General features: G+C 43.3%; 1 protein-coding gene across 4 annotated transcripts in view; it reads right to left on the bottom strand.

Annotated features, from left to right (window-relative positions):
* Nucleotides 1–15,455, bottom strand: part of SOX6 (SRY-box transcription factor 6) — a 667,807-nt gene extending 652,352 nt beyond the window's left edge. The window contains exon 1 of one of the 4 annotated variants that reach the window (XM_053562397.1): nucleotides 15,276–15,455. The gene's annotated coding sequence lies outside the window, so the exon portion shown is untranslated. Of the gene's footprint in view, nucleotides 1–7,035; nucleotides 7,167–8,879; nucleotides 8,996–10,319; nucleotides 10,729–15,275 lie in introns of those variants that run through there. The other 3 variants (XM_053562398.1, XM_053562400.1, XM_053562399.1) reach the window with 3 other exon arrangements.
* Between the last annotated feature and the right edge of the window lie 692 nt (nucleotides 15,456–16,147).

Genomic DNA, 16,147 nt, shown 5'->3' with positions numbered 1-16,147 from the left:
TTCTAATTTTAATTAATGAAAGACATATAGAACTGATGTTTAATGTTTCTGGTAAGCACAGTATTATTCATTTACATTATTTTGTGGGGAATGCAGCAGTGATTTGGCTCTGGATATAAGTATGAAAATTAAATAAATGAGCACTGACATTACATTGAAGAGACTGGAAAATAAGAGGGCTGAAAAAGCGAGTCCTAATTTATTACATACAAGCTTTGTTTGGAGTAAATAATACCCTGAAGCAAAAACCAGTTTAAACATTTATTCATTATCAAGGAGGAAGTTAGTATGACTGGTAAGTTTATCCACCTCTACATATTTTTTATTGAATGAGGCAATGAACATGAAAGCATTTTAAAAGCTAAGGAGTTCTGTAAAATTTAAGAGAATTAAAGGCCCTTCTCATGCCCTAGCATTAGTACTGATCATCTGATTTTTGCCAGTTTATACTACCATGGTTGTCCAGAACTGTTCTACACATTTATATATATAGTACCTTCAAACTTAATCTTTTCAGCAACTCTATAGGATAAAGTCTATCACCATTCTCCATTTCAAAAATGAGGAAATTGAGATTTGGAGAGGTTGTATTACCTTTCCAAAGTCACACAACTAGTTTCGAAAATAAGACTTGAAACATAATATTCAAGAAATAAAAAGTGAAAGTCTAATTTTGGTCTTCACACATACATGTCTATCATTCAAATGAAGAAGAATGTCTGTTTCCATTTTTTCCTAAAATGAAAGCAAGAGAAAATAGATTGAGATATGTACATCTGACATAAAGAAATTCCTGTTGTTAATTGTTGATACACATAACCAAAGAAGATTTTAAAATCTTCTTTGTAGGCTTTCAAAATAAAGAGAGCTTCTTAACTGATTAGAATGGAGAAAGAGTGACCAATACTATATGGAGGATGACCAATAAAATGGCCTTTCAAAATATCTTTTAGTCCTTAGAATTCCAGTTTTCTCAAATTTGAGAGGCTGGACATATAAACCCTACATTTAGTCACTATTCTATCCTAAGTCTTCTAGGCTACAATTCTCCTTTCTAGGAAAGAACCAATACTGCTGTCTCTATTTCACATAAGAGGAAAAGAAGCAGGTTATGTAACTTCCCAAAACTTACATAGTAATCATGTAGTGACGCTGGAATGAGAAACTATGTCTGCATAATTCTTAGTACCACTTCAACAGTAATAGATAACATGTATTAAATAAAATGTTTATTTTATACCAATCCCTGAGCTTAGTGCTTTACATTCGTTTATTTCATTTAATCCTCACAATAATCCTATGATGTAGGTATTATTATTACTCCCATTTTACAAATAAAGAAATTGAGGTTTAAGAATTATACCATGGAAATACTGGGGGAAAGGGAGCCTTCTCCTACAAAGAAGGTTCAATGCCCATGGCTGGAGATTATTTCTGAGAAAATAACAATATTCCTGCACTTTAATGTTTCTTCCTAAGGAAAAAGAATGAATTATTCTCTCTTAGTTAAGGAGTATCCTTGCCCACTTCTACCAATGACCTTCTTAGCACTAAGACAACTGCATCTAAGTTTCCCTATGTACCAAATATTAAAATCTTCAATTTAAAAAAATCCTTAAAAAAACAAAAATTTGTGGCTAAAAATGCCCTTCAGAGTGCCTCGAACTTAAGTGGTTAATCATGTTACCCAACATTGCCTGAAAATGAGTTCCACTTGAAACCTATGGTCTTAAAAAAAAATTCTGTTGCATTTTCTCTTTTCCTAATATTGGATTTGTGTATCCTTAGAAAGCGAAGCATCATTAATTTTCTTCGTCTAATTTTAAAGAACTACTTTTCAAAGAAGCAAAAACACTGTGCTCAGTGGAGTCCCTTTTTGCATTTAAATGAATATACAAAATACTCTCTACTTGTTGGCCACCTCTCTGTAAAATTTCATAATAAATATTTTGTAAACAAAGTTACATTTAGCTACAATTTCACTTTTTTCCTATGTATAGCAACTTTTGGGACACTTTGAATTAAAAATGGACAATTTACTTTCTCTCTTTAAGATGACTAGAAACAACAAATTATTAAAGGCAAACAAGATCACAGATCATTTATATAATTATCTTGTGAGATTTTCAGACAAAAAAGAGGTCCATTGAGACCCTGATATGAAAGAATATAGAATATTTTCATATACTATAATATGTATACAATGAACTTTTAATTTATCTTATATTTATTATGCCTATTTATACATATCATCATTGAAAGGTATCAGATCAATATACTTATTCAAAATAGTTAAAACACACAAAACTCTTAAGGGATTTCATGGTATCACATTAGACTTCTAATGCACGGTGCTTCAATCCAGAAAAATCTTTTTTAAAAGCTTTATAGACCACGGGAGCCTAGTAAATAAGATACACCAATGAAATCTTTGCCACACACACCACAGTAGAATGTTCGTAGAAAGGGAGCAAATACGGAAATAGAAAATCTGGAAAATTACAGAGCAGCAGATTCAAGCTGGTTACCAAAGACACAAAAATTTCTAAAATATATGCAACATTGGAGTATCAATGTTAGATTTTTTTTTTATTTCTCTATTCTATTCCCAAATAGTTACAGGATAAGGTATTAACCCAGTTCTTTACAATTGAAATGAAATATCTCCCTATAAATGCAAAGACATAATTCATTAGTTAAATATAAAGATTTCTATAGTTTCAAATGACTGGTTTTCACGCGAAGTATTATGAAAGAGAATGCTACTACACATTTGCATGTCATTAAAAGGTAAAAATGAACATTTCAGAATTCTTCTTTAAACATTTTGAAAAAAAAATTTTCCGATATTATGTATTATGCAAGTTCATGAGGATTACTAAATACATTAGCATTATAAAATAGAAATAACTAGGCAGTTGATTTTTAATATGGTTTATTAGTTTGTAATAGATTAAAGCATCTGCAATTAACCTCAGAAAATAACACATCTTTTCTAAAAATGAAAGTTTTTTTGAGTGAACAGTAAAATATGAGTGATATATTAGGGGTCTTAGAGGAGCAAGAAGAGATTCTGAATATAAACAAGCCATCATTCTGGTAAAAGGAAATACAAACAAGAGGAATAAAAATAGTTGATGCACAAAAGCCATAATGAGGGGGTAGCTCAAAAAATAACTTCTACTTTGAATGGTTTGGATGAAATACAAATTATCCACAGAAAAGTGTGGACTGGCATAAATGTTTGTACAAAATTACAAGTGTATTTCAAGAAGTATGCAAGAGGCAACCGCCTGCATGATGCACAAGGTCCCGGCAATGCTCTGCTTAAGTGCTAGTGCACAGAGTCCAAACCACTGCATTTTAATTACCATGCAGCCTCAGATATGTCGCCTTTGATATGGAAATGTTCTTGTTCTCTCATCTTCACATATGGTCTCATGCACAGAAATCTTTATCTGATTCATAAAAAATAAACTAGAATCCAATCTCAACACCTGACCTCAGTGCTTAGAAGTTTTTTACTAAGCATGGTGTCACTATAAAAAGAATGGCTAATATTGGTGTAAAGTTGGATATTTTGAGCAAAGATATGAAGGATTTGCAGTTAAGAAGTGAATCGATCCTGCTTCTCTGAGATTTTAGGGTTTCGTGTTCTCTTTTTTTAAGATTTGAGGAAAAAACAGATCAGCACTCTTTTTTGGAGGTGAGAGACTCTGTAGATTTAAATGATATTCCATTTTACAACCTCCACTCACATTCATCAATTGATATTTTTATCCGAACTATAACAATGGATACACTTTTTAAACTTGAAAAGCGATTCTATCAAAAACCGTATTGAACTATTTCCAGTTTGACTAAATATCTAAACAAAATAATTACCTGAAAAGCTTTATTTTCAACTGAACAAAGAAAATAAAACACTCTCGTATGAAAGAACAGTCAATAAATTACGGATATAAAGGATGATGAGAGTTTCTGATATAACTCTCACCAAAACAATGAATTTTCTGATCACAGTTGAAGAACTTTAAGTAAATAGGATATGCTACACATTTAAAAGGTGCTTACATTAATAAAAATTCCTTCTCATACAATACATTAAAGCACTAGTGTATTTTTTTACTTGAGTATTGAGATTCAGGGTATAATCAATAGAAAACATGAAGTCAGAATGAAGACACAAAACATTCTAATATGTTATTTCCCTTATTAGAAAAATAAATAAGGGAGAATATTTCTTCAATAAGAAGAAGCAATCCTAACCCAAAGACAGTCCATTTCTTCCTTTAAAGGACAATAAGTGTTTGTTCATTTGTCAGCAGGTTACCATAGTAAAATCTGTTCTCATTAAATCTCATACACCTACATAACGTGGTAATTCTGAATACAGACTGTGATTTTTCTTAAAAAATAGGAATATGACCCATGTAATCTCATGACAGCAGATAATACAGCCCATCTGCAAATCATCTTGCTGTTAAGTTATCTGTGTTTTATCATTTCTAGTACCTGTCTGTGCCTGATATGGGACTCTCAACACACTAGCATTATGGAATGTTTTACTTGACTTCAAAACATCAACTGATATATTTGCATCCCAAAACTACAGTTAAACAAATGGCTCTTAGTTAAGCCCAAATCTTAGTTTTACCATACCACACTTTCACAGAACATTGTTTGTAAATAGTGAAAAAAAGTGTGTGTGTGTATAATATGTGTGTATATAGACTCTCTCTCCATATAGATTTCACTAAGAAGAGAATTCTTTCAAACATGGAAAGAGATATATAACCAAACAACACTGAAAAGTATGGAAAACATTAAAAGAGTTAAAACCAATATATATTAAGTCTTGTTCAAAAGAAAATACATTTATTCCAGTAGCTATTGTACTAATTGAAAGAAATTATTTAAAATGTCACTGATTTCTTCAACATAAGATGAATATGTGTAGCAATTACATTAATGATCAATAATCACATAATTCCTTAAAAAGTCAAATAGAAACAGACAAAAATCTCAATAATGCCACCAAAATTTATCATTTTTATATTTAAAATAATATATTTTAGAGCCTTAGAAAAGTTCGCTGATTATTTCAACATATTGTAAATATATGCTTTTCCTGTAAAAAGAGAAATAGCTGCTATTTTCTACTCCTAATGAAAAAGTGTCCAACATATAATATTCATACTGAATCCTATTTCTTCTAAACATTCAGTTACCAAGTCTCCTATAGAATCAGCTTGAGGTATAGGTATTTCATAATGCTTTATTAATATTTTTACATTTACCTTTATAGTATAATGTTGGATTGAACTTATACAATATAACGTAAGAGTTTGTGTCATGCTCCACAATACTCTTTTTTTGCATTTTAAAAAAATATATATACTTCCTTCTCATCACTTCCAAAGCAACAAATAAAAGCATCAATAAACAGGATAAACAATAAACAAAAAGCTATCTAGTTTGGCCACTGTAACTAAAGAAATATGGTGTAAGAGCAGAAGAGAAATGAGGTGTTGGTAGTACATGAGAAAAGCAACAGAGGATGTCAGTATGCCTAAGGAATTAATGACCTAGTACTTGATGTCTGAATCTTGGATACTTACTGTCTTTGGTCATAAACTAGATCTAGTAAGTGGTAGTACACACTTGCTTTAAAAGGTTGAAACATTTTTTGGTGGTTTGCTTTTAAAAAAAATACAATAGAGACATTGTCTCCTGATTTATAAGGTTTTCAAAAATGTAGGAGAAAAAAATTTACATGTCATTTGGCTTACTGCCCATTTGCTCACATATGTGTATTCAGGAAGATACTCTCAAAAGTGCATAGATAATACATTTACAGGCTGATAGAGTCAAAACATCTGTCATAACTTTTCTCCTGCTGCAAGAAAATGTAATGTTTCACTGGTTCAATAAAAAGCAAATGCAACTTAATAAAATGTGTCCCCACTTCCCACAAAGAAAGGTATGTTCTTGCTGCTATAGAAAATCTAACCCTGTCCTACTAAATTTGTGGAAGATTTAAGATGTTTCCTGGTTTGTTTTGAAATAGAAGGAATCTTCTAGTAGGTATCAGGCATGTCTGAGTGGCCTAGAAACAAGGGGAGGAGGAAGACTGATGCAAGTGCCTAATGCTGAGTGTTGGAATTCCATGGTGACTGCACAGGGTGACAGAGGGAAGGTCATGTTCAAGGCTGCAGAAATCTGGACTCTGCCAGAGAGTGCAGGCTAAAGTTGACCTGAGGCTAGGCTCTGGGAAGCTAGGTAGGAAGCTCAAGCACCAATCTGGGCAGCAAGGACAAGGCACTGCTCCTAGGAACCCCAGACTGAACAACAGTCAAAGAGGAAGAGACAGAACAGATCGTTCCAGGCTCCCCCATAGTGATCACTAGCAGCCCCAAGTGGATAGGCCTGGAGGGGGAAACAAGAAACTGCAATCAGGGCACAGACACCAACTTTCTGAGAGACCTTTCAGAGTGGCGGCAGATGAGAATACAGAGACAGGTGAATAATTCAAAGTAGAAGCCTTAAGTCCCTACCCATGCCAGAATACTGTAAGCAGTGCCAAGCCTGGGCTGGTCCTACTGAATTAATGCAAAGAGAGAGAACCAGCAGCCCTCCCCTGCAGGCGGTGTGGGAAGAAGAGGTTCTGTTGCCAGATTTTCTCTTCACCTTCTTTTACCATTGACTCTGCAGTCTGACCATGGTGTCCAGTACTCCTCTAACCAATAGTGTCCCAAAAGCCAAAAAATAAGGAGACAAGAGAAAATAGGGAAAGAGAAAAGAGAAGAGAATAATCACAGCTAAGTCTACACTGTCACAATCTTCTCTGCCAGGGCCTCCGGAGGCTGTCCTGGCCGGTTCGTCCCTCCCTCGAGAATCGTGGTAGCCTGAAACAGAGACGAGTGGACCAGGTCGGCCAAGCCCGTGCCTGCCGGCCTGGGGGACGAGGTGCTGAGTGCGCAGGCTAATTATACATGTGGCATTTGGGCAGCCGACTGTCCAGTGACACCTTACCTTATGAGGAAACGTCAACCCCAGCAACTGTTCAAAACAAAATGCCATCGCGGGATCAGCTTCGCCGGCTCTTGGCCGGTTGAGGATTGCTTTTCCCACAGTCTCTCGCACTTAGCGCAAGAATGTGGCCTGGGGAGGCCAGCCGTGGGCGGCTGGGCCGCCCAGGGTTGGGGGGGGACAGGCGGGGCGGACCTTGCCAGGCGTCCGTCCTGTCCCCCCTCGCCATGGGCAAGCTCAAGAACCAGACCAATTGACCCTTTTATTCACCAAACCCACCTCCTAGAAATAGACTGGGCGGGGCTGTGTCTGTTCTCCTCGGGACCCGGGGAAACCTGCGCATATGACCATTTAGGACAGAGAAGACCCAGCTGAGCTGGAGGAGGGGGGACTCTCTCATCCCTCCTCCACTGGGTTGTCGGCTAGGCCACCTGGCTAGGGCCGAGAGCCCAGCTGCAGGAGTGCACGCCGGGCACCAGCGCCGGGGACGTGGACGTCACCCGAGCGCCCATTGACAGAGCTGCAGGAGGTCCAGAGCCCAGCCCAGTTTGCCGCGAGGACAGCTTCGAGTCATCCCGAGTCCTGAACTTCAAGTGTGGCCCTCACGGGGTCTCACACACACGGAAGCAGCCGGGGACAGCCTATCTCGATAACTGCCCAGCCCCGCCAGTCCAGTCGAATACTTATTTTTAGTCACCAAATAGGGGCGGGATTCACTACCTAGCAATTCTTACAAAACAAACGTTTTCAAAGTTGGTTAGCCTAAAGAGAGCTTAAATAAAACACAAAACATGCCGATGACAACCACATTTTATCTGCTCCAAACACACAAATTCTCTTTTTATCTGAAAGCTCCGCGGAGCGCCCAGTTTGCCAAGCACAGCGCTAATCTGTCCTCCGCAGCCCCGGGCCGCTCCTCCCGGCGTCTGAGCACAACCCCAGTAGCCTTTGCACAAGCCCTTTCCCTTCTCTACCCGGCCCTTTAAGGGAGAAAGAAAAAAGCAGCTTCCTTGGAGCGGCCCGACTCTGGCTTAGCCCCGGGACGGTGGCAGCACCGCCCCCAGCCCTGGGCTGAGCCCCGGGAGCAACGGCCCTCCGCCCGGGCTGCAGAGCGGGCAGCGCGCACGGCCCGACCCGGGCAGGGAGCCCAGAAGGACGGAGGGCGCCGGCCGGGCTCAGGGACGCGGGGCGGGGAAGAAACGTGCTGAGCACTGTCGGCTCGGCCGGCGGACTCAGTGGCCGGGCTCCCGCCGGGAGGGGCTGGCTACCCCTCACCCACGCTCCCGCCGGGCCGGACACTGCTGCCCCGGCGCGCAGAGCAAGAAGAACCACAGATTAGTTAGCGCTTGGGTTTCAGATCGTCTTGGAGTTCAGTTTGTTTATTCCTGAAAAGATCATAAAAAGTAACGTCCAAAAGGGGGTGGGAGGAGGAAGGGAGAAAGGCAGAGGTAACCCAAGGTAACTCGCGCAGCGTCCCGGGAAAGTTGTGGCGGAGCGGCTACCGGGCGAGGGCGAGAGCAGGGAGCGCAACGCCTTTTCTAGCGACCCGGGTTTTCTTTATGAACTCCTCGGAGAAAACTTCATCCTGGCGCAGAGACCGGCAGAGATCCTCTACTCCCGCCCGCCCTTTGCCAGCGTCAACCCCACAAATAGCCAAAGTTTCCAAATCAAAATGGGGGTGGGGTGGGGGTAGCACTAAGAAGCTCAGAAGCCCAGCGGGTCCTCCCAACTCCCGCACCCCAAATCTGGCTGACAATGAAGGGTTCCGGAAACTGTGTCGTCGCAGTCACACAGCGTTATCAATCCAACACTTTTCAAGAAAACAAAATATTCGCTAGAAAACTTACTTTGCATTTAGCCTCTATTCTTTGGGGGATGCAGTTTAGGTCGGTTCGTAAGGGAAGCCCGTTTTGTCCAGGTTGGATATTGTCTACTTATGGATCAGCTCTTGGGTGATGGTTTATTTTAATTTATGGCTTATGCATTCTTTTAAGGTCGATTTACATGACCTCCGGCTACAACTAAGACAGCCGAGGAGGGCACTCCAGTCGTCAGTCGGCCAAACCCACAATTAAAACAGCCCTCCCCCTAGTCTCGGCGTGACTAGGACTCTTCCCGGGAAGGCTGGCTGGCTTTTCTCTTTCTTTCTCTCTCCTTTCTTCGCTTCTCTATTTCTTCCTCTTTTGTTTCCTTATACATTTCTCCTTTTTTTTTTAGTATGACGAAATAAGATGTGATTATCAGTTTGAAAGTTTCGGTATAACTTTCTCTAAAAGCAAGCCTTCAGCGATAATGAGAGATACAGCGCTCACAAAGCCCTCGGGATATTGCCCTCTTGTGGGCACAAAGGGCATTACCACTCAGCGGTCCCATCTGAGCCTTCAAAGCAACACGCATTTGCTTCCACAGAACGCGGGGGGTGGGGGAGATAACTACACAAGCAGGCACACACGCTCCCTTCACCACACACTTGCGCGAACTTCAATGAAATACCTACCTCAAACTTCACGGAGACTTAAAAATTCATTCTCTAAGCCACCTGACTTCTTTTTCATATCATTCCCAGTTATCTAGATTAGAATGTCTATGCGGGGAGGCGGAGGTGGAAGAATAAGGTGGGCCGAGAGGGCAGACAGATTTCCGGACGAATACTTGGGATGGCGATAACAGCTTTCTGCAGTCAAAGGTTGCGTTGTCTGTCTCTCTCCCTGCCCTTTTGCCTTAGTGTTCTACGCACAGTTATCTACAGCTACAACATGTGTTTTCTCGGAGTGCATTTTTAGGTGGGGGGTTGAAAACCAGAAGCCCTCCACGCAGATCTGTCGCCGCCTCCGGAACAAGGCACAACTCTGCGAGAGAGGGACGCATCCTGGGGATCCGCGCGTCCGCCGGCGAGCGGCAGATGCTCAGGCCCCTTTCTCTACCTCCACTCCCCCTCCGCGGCGGCCCCGCGGAGCGCCCTCCTCCCGCTCCTCCCCTCCTCAGCCAAGTACGGAAACCCGCCGGGGCTGGGCAGCCGCGACTCCAGGCCACCCGCGCCCTCTCCGGGCTGCGCTCGCTCGGCTCTCGTCCCTCCTCCTGTCCTACCCCAGCCCCGCCGTCCCAGCTCAAAGAAACTAACCCTGGAGCCCGGAAGGGCAGGAGCGGAAGGCGCGGGGGGACCACGGCCGAGCCCAGGGTTCCTATCCCCTGCCCCCTCCGGCTCCCCAACAGGTAGCTCACAAACGGGCCGCGCGCTCTCGCTCTGCCTCCCTCGCTCTCTAAATCGCTTGCTCCGTCCCGGTTACCTGGGCGGGCTCCAGGATGGTACCGCTCGGGAGGGCTCCTTGTGCGCTGCGCCGCGGGAGTAAATGGCATTAAAGAAAAAGGAAAAGATACAAATAAAAAAAATTTTTTAAGGAAAGGGAGTCGATGCTAGGTCAATGGGCACAGCCCAGGGAGCAAGGGAGAAGAACCCCCCAGCGCCCGCGGCCGGCGCAGCCCGTTAACTCAAGTCTGCGGGGGTGTCCCGCCCCGGGCGGGGGGGAGCGCTGAGCGGCAGAAGTTTGCCGCCTGGGTGCCAGGAGGTGCGCTCGGACTGGGTGACTAGGGGCTTCCCCCCTGAAACAAGTGAAGGCGATGGTTAGTGCTGTCAATCTTGGCAATCAGTGTGAGCGGCCATGTCGTAAGTATTCAAAGCATTTCCCGTCGTGCAACATCAGAAAGTGAGTGGCCAGGGCATTGATCTGAGCGAGGGAGAGGAGGCAGGGCTCCCCTCCCAGACAACACAGGCAAGATGAGACAAGAGGCGAGGGAGGCAGCGAGCCAGGCAGAGAAGCTGGGGGGGTGAGGGGGAGGGCCAGGGGAAGGAGAAGGAGGAGAGAGCGGGAGGCAAAGGCAAGCAAGAGAGCCGCCAAGAGAAGAGGGCAGACCAGAGGTTGGAACCGGAGAAAGCGCCTGGAAAGAGAGAGTGAAGCAAGTACTAGGAAAGAACTGGAAGGGGACAAAGAAGACGGAGAGTCGGGGTCAGAGGAGAACCGGGACAAGTATTAGGTGGGGGAGAGGCAGGCTGCGGAGAAAAGGACTTGAGGAGCGCTATTGGGGCTGGGGCTGCTGGGAGGAGTCAAGGGAAATGCAGGCTGGAGCCGGGAAAAGGTAGGCAACCGAGGAGGGAAAAAAGGACCAAACCGGAGAAAGTGAGGAAGTCAGATGGTAGAGGTAAAAGTAGGAACAGCAGTTTGTGCTTTGGGAAAGTTAGGTGACAGAAGAAAGCATGGGCTGAACGTCAAGAATTATTAATATATAGAACTGGACCACAAACGTGAGTTACGGGAAAACAGAGAAGGACAAGGGTCGAAGCAGACCAGGAAAAAGGAAAGAAAAGTGACTATTAGGATGAATTGATAAGAATGAGGAAAGATGAAAGGAAATGAAAAAGAGGCACAATCAAAAGACAGAAAAGAAAGAGATGCAGGAGGCAGAGATAATGAAAACATACCAGTTAATAAGATCTCAGTAAATAGGGAAAGAAAAACATTTTAAAAGGTTTCTCTTTTAAAGGAGGAATTGGCTCAGCGCCCATAGCACAATGGTTATGGTGCCAGCCACATACACCAAGGCTGGCCGGTTGGAACCCAGCCTGGGCCTGCTAAACAACAATGACAACTACAACCAAAAAAACAGCCAGATGTTGTGGCAGGCGCCTGTAGTTCCAGCTACTTGGGAGGCTGAGGCAAGAGAATCGCTTAAGCTCAAGAGTTTGAGGTTGCTATGCACTGTGACGCCACGGCACTCTACCGAGGGTGACATAGTGAGACTCTGTCTCAAAATAAATAAATCAATGAGAAAAAAGAAAAGACAATATGCACATTAGATTCCTAACATATGTAGACGGTAGTGTTCTGGAGGCCATATAGATTATGGAGTTTATAATTATTATAAATAACAAGACATGTACAAAGTACCAAAGGAAATTATTATACCTTTACAACAATAAATAAAATAGTTCCATATTTATTATATGGATAAGTCTATATCGAATGGGATTGAATGGGTGTTACCTCAACTTTGTAGAGGAAAAGATTTAGAGAAACATTGCAAGAAGGATGGCTTTGAGGTTGTAGAAGATACAGAAAGTTTGTACCTAGTATAGCACATAAAAATGCATAATCAATAGATTATGTTTATAAATGTCTCCCTCCCCCCCCAAAAAAAACCCTACACAAAGTAAAGATTTCCTTTGATTCATGTGTAAAGATTGGAAAGATACAGAATGGCCTAAAGAAGCAGAGAACTGAAACTTTGCCTTAGTGCAAAAAAGCTGGAGGCCCAGGACAATAGGGAATAACCATGATGTCAGATAGTAGAGATGCAGGATCTAAGAGACAGATGAGACAACTAGCTTTCACAACAGCACTGGTTAACTAGAGGCAGTGTGCACAAGGTAAGATTCACCTGCCTGCCTTAACATGACACCAGAGACAAAGACTAAGATTTGAGACACTGAGGTCAGTGGAGAGTTAGAACTACCAGTTTAAAGCTAAGAGAGAAGTTCAAAGATACCAGCATAACCTGCAGAGATTTCTGAAGAAGACATTCTTACTGTATAGAAACTTATATGAAGTTGCCACTTCGAGATGCTTCATAAACAGAGACTTTGTGAAAGAACCTATGAACCTGAAGAGAAAGGGGGTCAGGTACGGTGGCTAGAAAAATCAGAAAATTTCATGGCAATCTAAAGTTGCCAACATAAGGAAGACTTCTCACAGATGAAGTGAGCAAAAATAAAGGAGAGAGAAACCTCATCTTTGTTACATTAACTTTGAAGAAAATGGAGAGAGTAAGCAAGCACAGAAGATGCAACAAGCTGAGATGCCAATCACAGATTGCTTCCTTAAGTACACTCCATGTGTGGTTCATAGAAACACCAGAGGAGAAGGAAAAAGAAATAAGATTGGGGATGAGCATTTAGGATCAGGTGGGGGGAAAGAAATAGCCAAATGCTTCTGCCTCAGTAGGAAATATGATGCTTGAGAACTGAGAACTTGGGGACTGTGAGTTAAACTGACTTGATGACTGTTGGCTGGAAGAAGAGTGAGTCCCCAAGAAGAAATCTTGTATTCCCATCACCCACAGCGACTTTCAGGACTCGAAATTCTGCCTCCAGACACTAGAGTTTAGAGGTGGCTGAGGAATACTCCCCGGCACCTTGCAGGCCAGCTCTTAAAGGCTGGGCTCTCAGAACTGACCGGTGGCCCCTTAACCTCCAAGGCCAAACGGGCAAGCCCAGGTGTTTCTAGCCTAGAAAGGAGTCAAATCTCTTCTTTGTGGGCATAAATGTAGTCCGGCAGGGTTCTAGAGTCTCGCACTCTTCACTGTCTGCCCTGGAATTCAACCACAGGGCCAGAAAACCTCTAGAAAGCCTAAAAGACGTCAAAACCGAATGACCTGTCCTAAATGCCTGCAGAGAGAAGATGGGATAGATTAGGTCCCAAAGCCTGAATCCTCAGCCGCTGAGAGACGCAAAACATCAGAGATGGAAATGCTAGGGCAAAACTGGGTCCCTCCAATTTGCTGAGATAAGTTTGACTTTACAAATTTTACTGGCGCATCCCTTTAGATTCTCACGGAATTCAGGGTCCTGGAGGTTAAGAATGACCCTGCTGACCAGACGCAGGCCGCTGGTGGGAGAAAAAAAGGAAAATTTGTCAAGATCTCTGGGGATCCAAGGCCCTAATACTCGGTTGCCATGGACCTTCCGAAAAGGAGCGTCAGGAACCCTCTTTAGATTTTATCTAATAAACTCATACCAAAGTAGATTGATAAGGCGTTAACTAGAGCGGGTCACAACGTTGATCCCTAAAGAAAGGAAACCAAAGGTTGAGGTCTTGGTGCAGCACTTCAGGCTGTGCCTGGGGTGACACGTGCCCCTGGGGGCGGGGGTGCAAGCTAAAGGTTTCCTCTCGAGCCTGGGTCACGGGCTGTACCAAACCCTGAGCCAGGTGGAGAGAGAGGCGGCAAGCTGAAGTGCCGGGCTTTCCACCTGGTGCACACTGGCCTGTAGGCTCCAAGTTCGGAGAGAAGCGGAGGGCACCCAGGCACCGCGGCCAGATCCTCTCACATACAAGCTCACTCCCCCTGGGGGTCGCAGATCCGCGCGGCGCGAGAACCTGGGCACTGAGCTCCGGGATTGAGGGAGGAAAGGAGGGGGAGCGGGTGGGGCTGACTTACCTGCCCACTGCAATAGCTGCCTCTGAGCCGGCCGTGTGTCCCTGCGCACCGCAATCAGCAAAGGCAACTCGGCTTTACTAACTTTGGCCTCGCACCTCCAGAGAAGAGGCGCGAACTCGCAAAAGGAAAGGCGCGCGCGGTTCCTGGAGAGAGAAGTCCCCCTGAACTTGGGAAGTGCAAGGCAATTAATTCTGCTTCAGAAGTTAATGTTCAAAACACCCACGCAAAAATTATAACGACGTTTAAAACCTCGAATTCTCGCTTTGAAAGTCTCCTTACACCAGTCGGAGCGGACAATTCAGACCTATATGACTTCATCTTAAGGTCGCTAACTTCTTTCAGGAAGGGCTTCATAGCTACTGTATAAATAGGACAAGCATAAATGTCAATCGCTCCAAAATACCGAGGAGAACTTTTACTGAAACGAAGAACAAGTCAAAGAGGGTAAAAGCCAAAAGAGAAGAAGTTGAAAACTTTCATTACAGCACGGAGAAAAGTTTCAGCAATTGGATTCTTTAAACGGGGATAACAAACATACCAACACTCCAGCAGCCCATCGCACTTCATTTAACTTTGGAGTAACAAAATAACCTGAACTCTCAAATAATAGTGCCCTTGGGACTCTGCCTCAGGTCGGAAATCGTGTTTTAGCAACAAAAGCAAGAAGCAAACTGTGAATAATGCTCTGCATTCTTAAAGACGTCATTTTACAAAAGGAACATGCTTCCTCCCTCGACTTTAAATGGATGGAGAATAACATTAAATGCATTTAAATCTGCGCATCATCCTGTTAGGAAGACCACAGCGGTAGCAGCACCGCCACAAAGGAGGTGGGGGGGAAAGTGGTAAAAATGCATGAACTTTTTTTCAAAGAAAAATAAAGATAAATCAAAAATAAGTTTTACAGACATGCCTTTCCTAGCTTAGGAAAGTTAATTTTTAAATGTGCTCTTGCTGTCTAAGGTGCAAAGCGGAGGCTAGAGGAGTGCGTGGCTGGAATCTGCATGCTGATAAGAGAAGGCTGATGTACTTACAGTGACAGAGGGCAGGCTGCGGGAGAAAAGCTGTTTGTGTTAGCCTGCGAGTTACCCAGGGCTGCAGTGAGAGCAGAAGGGAGGAGTGGGAGTGCCAGTCTGCATACACCTTCACCACGTCTCATTACATCTGCCAGCCTCTCTCTCCCTCTCTCTTTCATTTCCACATTCCCTTTGTTCCTGAAAAAAAAAAAAATCTACACGTCACATCAGAGTCCCCAGATGCAGTCTACACCAAAGAAAAAAAATGAATAATTCAATCAAACTGTGCATAGTCTCTAAGGCAATAAATCTATTGCACTTAAAGAAACGAAGGGTAATTACCACGACGGAATTAGAATAAGGCCAAAGACCAGCAATGTCGCGGAGTCAGGGATAAACTACCTAGTAGATAAAGTTTCATTTATTTAATCCTTTTGACATTTCAAATGGAAAGTCAGAAAAAGATTTTTAACTTATTTTAGAAGGGTATTCACTTTTTTAAAAAATTGTGGGATGAGGGAGAAGGGGAGGAAAAGCCTGGAGTATACTGCCTTGCTTGAAAAGCTCCCAAAGGCAGCCGCATAGAACGGGCACAGACACGAACTAAGACAACGTATGTCCATGGAGCCTTGTCCAGGGTCCATTTCTCTCCACTGCACCCTCCTCCACTTCTCTCTAATCAGACGAGGATAACCCTCCATTCTCACCCGCCACTGCAGCTCTGCAGGAGGGCAGCTGGAATCCGGGAACCTTACCTGCAGCATCAAGACCTACGAGAAATCGCGTTTGCCTGCCATCAACACCCCATGCCATCTCCAATCACCCCTCCAAAGTCCCTTAACCATTGACTTCTTACATCTGCCTGAGAGAAACTGTAAGCCAGATTCCCC

The sequence above is a fragment of the Nycticebus coucang genome, chromosome 14, assembly GCF_027406575.1.
Source record: "Nycticebus coucang isolate mNycCou1 chromosome 14, mNycCou1.pri, whole genome shotgun sequence".
Taxonomy (NCBI): Eukaryota; Metazoa; Chordata; class Mammalia; order Primates; family Lorisidae; genus Nycticebus; species Nycticebus coucang.
Note: the sequence above shows the minus strand (reverse complement) of the source record. Positions and strands in the feature narration are given on the sequence as shown.